Source organism: Rhincodon typus, chromosome 12 (genome assembly GCF_021869965.1).
Source record: "Rhincodon typus isolate 14 chromosome 12, sRhiTyp1.1, whole genome shotgun sequence".
In the NCBI taxonomy this organism is placed as follows: domain Eukaryota; kingdom Metazoa; phylum Chordata; class Chondrichthyes; order Orectolobiformes; family Rhincodontidae; genus Rhincodon; species Rhincodon typus.
This window is the reverse complement of record NC_063343.1, coordinates 11936748-11943973: the sequence shown is the minus strand read 5'-3', so window position 1 is coordinate 11943973 and position 7226 is coordinate 11936748. Positions and strand designations below refer to the sequence as shown.

The 7226-nt window shown below is 43.0% G+C and overlaps 1 protein-coding gene across 1 annotated transcript in view; it reads right to left on the bottom strand.

Annotated features, from left to right (window-relative positions):
- Nucleotides 1-7226, bottom strand: part of LOC109912174 (serine/threonine-protein kinase 32B-like) — an 860354-nt gene that overhangs the window by 603441 nt on the left and 249687 nt on the right. The window lies entirely within an intron of this gene.

The window sequence follows — 7226 nt, the reverse complement described above, 5'->3', positions numbered from 1 at the left end:
TGGACAATGTTTATCCCTCAACTAACATTACTAAAACAAATGATCTTGTCACTAATGCATTGCTGTTTGTGGGAACTTGTGTGCAAACTGGCTGTTTCCTACATTATAATAATGAATATAATTCAAGAGTACTTTATTGACTGTGAAACCCTTTGGGATGTCCTTAGCTGGTGAAAGGTTATGTAGAAAAACATGCTCTTTCTATTTTTCTTTACTTAACACTCCACTGAAAATATCAATAAGAATTGCTGCCCTAGGTCGACTGTCCCTATTTATCATATTAAATAAGGAGCTGTCTAGACCTTACATGTGGGGGTGGAACCCTCATAAGGATTCTCCTATTTATTTAACTGTTACAGGACTCTCTCAGAGATGAGGACAGCCTGTCTGAAATTTTACTGCCTTCTCTCAATGTACCTGTACATAAAAATTTTGATGCGCTAGCTCCTGTAACAAGAAGAAATAGATCCCTTTCTCAGACCTATTCACCTCCTCCTTCCTCAATCTCCAAGGGTCAAACGGTGTCCAAGGTAAGGCAGCATTTCATTTGTGTTCTTTCAGTCTAGTCTGCTTTATTTGCTGTTTACAATGCAGCCTCTGTTACACTGGCAAGACCAAATGCAGACTGGGTGACCACTTTGTGGAATACCTCCATTCTGTTCAAAGGAATGACCCTGACCTCCCAGTTGCTTGCCATTTCAGTAAACCACCTTGCTGTCATGCTTTTTGTTCTGGGCCAGGTTCTAATGAAGCACAACACAATGAACCACACCCAATTTTCCACTTAGGCACTTACCTCCAAGTCTGACTGCACTTTTCTTACACTCGCTCCCAGTCCCAGGGCTTGGCTTGTTTGTGTCTTGTTTACTTTGCTACTTCACCTGACGAAGGGGCAGTGCTTGAAAAGCTCGTGATTTCACATAAACCTGTTGGACTATAACCTGGTATCGTATGACTTCTGGCCTTGTCCACCCCAGTGTAATACCAGCACCTCCACATCGTGCTCTCAACAGAGAGGACCAGTCTCTCCCTCAATTCACACCCATTTTACATCTCTATTTTTCTTCCACCATCATTAACAATCCCATTGTCTTGTACACTGGGCCTCCACACCATCTACCATTGTACCCCTACAGTGTGGAAACAGGTCATTCAGCTCAACAAGTCCACACTGACCTTTTGAAGAGCACTCTACCCAGACGCACCCTATCTCTGTAACCCTGCATTTGCCATAGCTAACACACATCTAACCTACACATCCCCGGACACTATGGGCAATTCATCAAGGCCAAACCACCTAACTTGCACATTTGTGTACTGTGGGAGGAAACCGGAGCACCCGACAGAAACCCACGCAGACACAGGGAGAACATGCAAACTCCACACAGACAGTCAGAGAAGATCATAGAATCCCTACAGTGTGGAAATAGGGCCTTTGGCCCAAAAAGTCCACACCAACCCTCAGAGCATCCTACCCAGATCCACCCCCCTATAATCCACCTCATCTACACATCCCTGAACACTATGGGCAATTTAGCACAGACAATCCACCTAGCCTGCACATCTTTGGACTATGGGAGGAAACCGGAGCACCCCGAGGAAACTGACGCAGACACAGGGAGAACGTGCAAACTCCACACAGACAGTTGCCGGAGGCTGGAATCAAACCCGGGTTCCTGGCGCTGTGAGGCAGCAGTGCTAGCCACCAAGTCGCCCAAGGGTGGAATCAAACCCAGGGTCCCTGGTGCTGTGAGGCAGCAGTGCTAACCACTAAGCCACTGTTTCCCTTACCCCTCTTCCACCTCTGTCAAAACTACATAAAGAAAATATTTTCTATTCCTTTCAGTTCTGAATAAAAGTCATACTGGACTCAAATGTTAATTCTGCTTTCTCTCTCTACAGATGCTGTCGGACCTGCTGAGTTTCTAATGCATTTTTTTGTGTTTGAGGAAGATCTCTTCCGATATAATAGATAGGATGTTGAACCATAGGGGATGAGGCTGTGCTTACTTACATTACTTTCTAGAAGCAATGGAGATTTGAAGTAAAGTGAAAAAAATATGTTAACGTCTTTTCTGCTGAAGGAATTGAAGTGACTACATTAAATTGAGCAACATGCCTTTACTGGCCTGTAAAGTGACACATTTTTGAATTGTCATTTAATTTTCTATTGATTACACTTTGAAAGTTGTAGATTGAAATTCATTACAGTTGGAACAGCCTAACGACTGAGCCAACTCGGTCTTCTGCTCAAATTCACTAATGTCCCAGAAAACACAGTTTGTGTGAGTGATTATTGCTGTTATTGTAGGAATCTAGCTGTGCTACCCACTGAGAGACATCAGGTTTTGAGGTCATATATGCAATGGTTATTTTCTCACAATTCCCTGGAGAAAAATGGCAATTAGAAAATGCTGTAACAGTTTTGAAGTGAAGTGTTAGTTTAATTGCCTAGTCCCTGTCTGATTTCTTTTTGGGAACTTCACACTATATTATATGTGAAGACAGGTGGTTTGACATCACCCTGAACAGCTTAGCTCTTACTTAAAATTGATGAACAGTTCCCCCTTTATTATGGCTTACAGCAAGCATCAACTTAGGTTTCTGCATGAGTATACCTCACACATCAAGTCATTCAGTTTTGTCTCTGAGTAACAGTGACTGAGTCAAAAGGTGGTTTTTGTGTAAACTACATTAATGCTACCTGCAAGAAGAAGTAAAACCATCTTCATCACCCTGGGTTGAATGGAAAGAGCTGAAAAGATTTTGGATAACAAATTACCTTGTGCAGCTCTTTTGCTGCTGTCTTCATTGCGTTGGCATCACAGACTAATTTATATATTTTCTACATTCTAAACCAGGCATGACTTGCTGAGATGGCCATCCTGGCAATGAAAACTTTTAAACAGAAATAACCTAAAGATAGGTCGTGAAGATTTCAAGTGATGAGGCTTGAAGCTATTTCTTTTTTTTCCATTGGCAGCTTTTTTCCATCGTGGGATTGGGCTCGGGAAGAAAGAGAGTTTGATTTTCGTTTCTGATTCAAGTGTTCAGAGATAGGAGAATTCCTGACTCCATAAATGTGAATAAAAACTGAAAGAACTGCGGATGCTCTAAATCAGGAGCACAAACTTATGTTGCTAGAAAAGCTCAGCAGGTCTGACAGCATCTGAGAAAAAAAAGAGTTAACTTTTTGAATACGGTGACCCTTCTCAGAATCCTCAGTTCAGAGGAAGGGTCACCGGACCCGAACCATTAACTCTGGTTTTTCTTCACAGGTGCTGCCAGACTTGCTGAGCTTTTCTAGCAATTTCTGTTGTTGTCCATGAGTCTGACCTTTAAAAAAAAATCACCTGGAACTTCCCATTTTTGGTGGTAGGGGTTGGAATTTGATTGGAATTTGGGGCAGTTGACCCAGGAAGACATCTACAGGATGCCTAGTGAGGAGGTGTAATCAGTGAGTTTATGTACTTTTTATGCATGAACATGCCTTCTTTCAACAATCCTTAAGTGCTATCTTATCTCCCAAGAAGTGCCTTATTTCCACCAAAGGGCAACTTACCTCCCCAGTCTCTCCAAAAGAGGAACTCCCTGGCTGTCCAAATGAATCACAAATTTCGGACCTGATCATACATGGCCTAGTTTACATGCCTCAGTTTTCAGAGACCCATCTCACCAAAATTCTGCAGGAATTAAGGCAGCTGATGATTTAAGCGGCCAACTGCTTCCACAAGCTATGGGGATCCTGAGCCGAACCCATACCCACAGTACAAAATTGGGATTTATTTGGGGGTGGGACTTAGGGTTTTAGGTTACTTCTGCTATTGTCACTATGTTGGAGAGAAAACATGGACTGCTTCCTTGGAATGAACAGTCTTTGTAGTTTATATGGACGATGACCTAGTGTTTTTGAAGACTTGCCTCCATTACTTGGCACTAATTTACATTGAGGTAATTTTTTTTGCAGTTTCCCTTTAAGATAGGGCCTGCCTTTAGCAGCAGGTTGGCTATGCTGTTTGGTTTGCAAACAATGCTGGAGGGCAATCTTGCTCAGCTGGGGTTGGCAGTGTTCAAGAGGAGTACTCTGTGTGTGAACCGATAATGCCAACACAGCAGTCTGATCACATCAAGTGGGTAGATGGGAGCTTGTGCACTACCCACTTATATCGCAATGGCCATGGCAGGTTGAAAATCATGATCTCTGGGTCCCAAATTCAGAGCCATCTAATTCCTAATCGAAAAGCAGAAGATTACAGATCTTGATGAAAGGTCACTGACCTACACACTGGAGAGAGTGAAAAAGATTCATGAAAGTGATCCCAGGGATGGCTAACTATAGTGGACGTGGCTAGCTTAGAGAACCTGGAACTATTCCCTTTGGAGGAGATTAAAAGGTGATTTGATTGAGGTATTGAAAATCATGACAGGTCTGGATAGAACAGTTTGAGAGAAAATGTTTCAGTTGGTAAAGCATCAAGATCCAGAGGACAACAAAATGAAGATGACCATTTTCACACAATGAATGGTGAGGATTTGGAATACACTATCTGGGAGTGCAGTGGAGGCAGATTCGATTGAGGACTTCCAAAGGTAATTACAAAATTATCTGAAGAGAAAAATAATTGGAAAAGATCAGGGCCTCGGTTGAGGTGAATTGTTGTTGTTGAACATGAGACAATAAATGGTCTGTTTCTGCACTCAGTTTACTAATACTCTAGACATTGATTTTGCCAGACCTTTTGAGGTGCAAAGACCCTTTTATTGCATACCAAGACAGCAGCTCTAATAAGAGAGACAAATGGTTTTCAAATGATTTTCATTTGCATGTGCAAAACTGAGAATACAAGATAGAAATTCAAGTTAGAAATGTACTCAATGCACATTCATAATAACTGGATGAACATATTATGACTGAATGATTGTCTACAGTTAAAAGGATTTAATTTCCCTTCAATATGTTGAACTAAAACTAATAGTAACTATATTATATAAACCCACTGTATATTACTGTTATGTTTTCATTACTAAACATTGTACAATCATTAAAATTCATAACTAATAAAGATCACTAATCTGTTAGCTGGGACTCAGTTGGTAAAACTCCTGCCTCTGAATCACATATTTATGGGTTCAAATCCCACTCCATAGACTAGAGCAAACAAAGCTATTTTTAAAATATTTAATAGTTTGTGAGCATTGTTGCCTGGGCCAGCATTTGTTGCTCACTCCTAATTGCTCTTAAGAACACAGAGAGCTGCTTTCTTAGCCACTGTCATCCATGAAGTGTATGTACACCCACAGTGCTGTTAGGAAGAGAGTTCCAAGCCCAGACAAGTGAAACCAGAGAGGCACCAGAACATATCAGGAAGTATGAAAGGGCAATTCAACTCTTCCTGACAAACAAACAACACTAGATGCATGGGGCAGACATGCCTCAGTAAGACAGAAGACCTGATTAACATTTTGGGGTAAAACCAGACTTCCAGGCCCAAGAGCAAATACATTAAAGGGGCTACAGTTAAGCAAACCATTGAGAGCCATTAGCAGCATTTCAAGGTGATAAAGCCAATTAATTAGATACCTCTATTTATCATGGTCTCATGGCTAGTAGCCACTGTTGGTGCTGTAACGAGGGTGACTTTGTTTAATTCCCAGTAGTCAGGTTTGAGGACTGGCCAGTTTGGGGAATTGTTAGAGGAAGCAACTGTATTGAGGACCCCCTGATCCACTAACCTTGGTTACTTCAGTCTCTGCTTGCTTCGAGAACCCATATTGCTTTTGGAGTCTTGGCTCAGGCCCCTCTATGCTTACTTTACCTTCTGTGTGCCCATAATCAAGTTTGTGGGTGGTGAAAGTTTGTAGGGTGTTTTGTAATGAGATTCTGAGTCTGAAAATGGTCAGTCATTTTAGAGGGCTTGACTCAGAGCTCCTCAAAGTTGGATACCCTGTAGTGGTAATGTCCAATAGGGATTTGTATGGGGTAGTCACTGGAGCTGCCCATATGCCAGATACATTGGTTGACTATATCAAATGATAGGGCACACTTATGCATGATATCAACTCCAAAAATGTGTTCCATGTCTTGTTTAAGGGAAAGTAGAATCACAGGATGCTGGAAAGTTAAATTGCTGATCTGAAACTGAACTGAATATGTTTCGCTGCTCTGCTGGACATATCCAGTGAAGCAACTTAAAGTGATTATGCTTCTTGTCTGCCAACCTGTATCCATGCATTTGGTTGTGTAAACAGTCTTTTGGGATCTCCTGGTGTGCCAGAGGAATTCGTATGGCTTGTCATTGATTTTAGCTTATACCAGGGATCTCCCAACACGGTCCTAGGTGGTGGGACATAACCAGACCAGTGCAGTAGTACACCATTATGCCTTGTTGGTTACAACAGAAGTTTGGGGTTGAAGAAAGGGTTGAGGTGAGTGTGGTTTCTATTGAGGCCATTGGGTTGTGGCTAACTGGGCCTTCCAGGGCTAGATGTAACTGTTGCCTGCACAGCTCCTGCTTCGAGGAGGGAACCTGAGGTAGTGTGCCATTCTGCCAACTTTCCTGAGACCATGACGAGGTTTGGGGTGCCCTGCAGTAACGGGCAAAGTGTCCAACTTGGTCGCAGTTGTAGCATGGGGTAGATCTGGAGGAAGAGAGGTGGGTATTTTCATTTTCTGGGGTCAGGTGAGGTGTATGGTGATGAGGTCTATTTGGGGCTTCTTCATGTGTTTCTGCCTCTTCCTTCATTCTTCCAAGTTGGAGGGGAGCTAAAAGAAGACTGGACTGCACTTAGGTGGACTGACTTTCCAGACGGCTGTTGTGTTGTCAAGTTGCTCTCCCATACAGCAATTAATTTGCAGAGGACCCAAGCCTCATTACAGGAGGCTTCAGAGGGGTCGAATCCCACACATGCATCCCTCCCCCTTTCTGAGGCATGGGAGACAAGGGTGCGGACCCAGTTCTTCCGTTGTTCATCGGTAAGACAGGTGCAGGTCATGTCCCTGATAACATGGGCAAATTGGACCAAGAGTCTCCAGTCAAAGCTGGTGGGGTGTTGCCCTTGTTGTTGGCACTTGTGCACAGACTCTATAGGGTCTGCCTTATCCTGCCCTACAATGGTAGGGACCGCCTTCTTCATGTCATCAAGGGTCCCAGGGAGGGCTGAACGGACCACAGGACTAAGGCGCATGGTGATTAATTTGGCTTCCTCCCCGCCGTGTCCAATCCGTG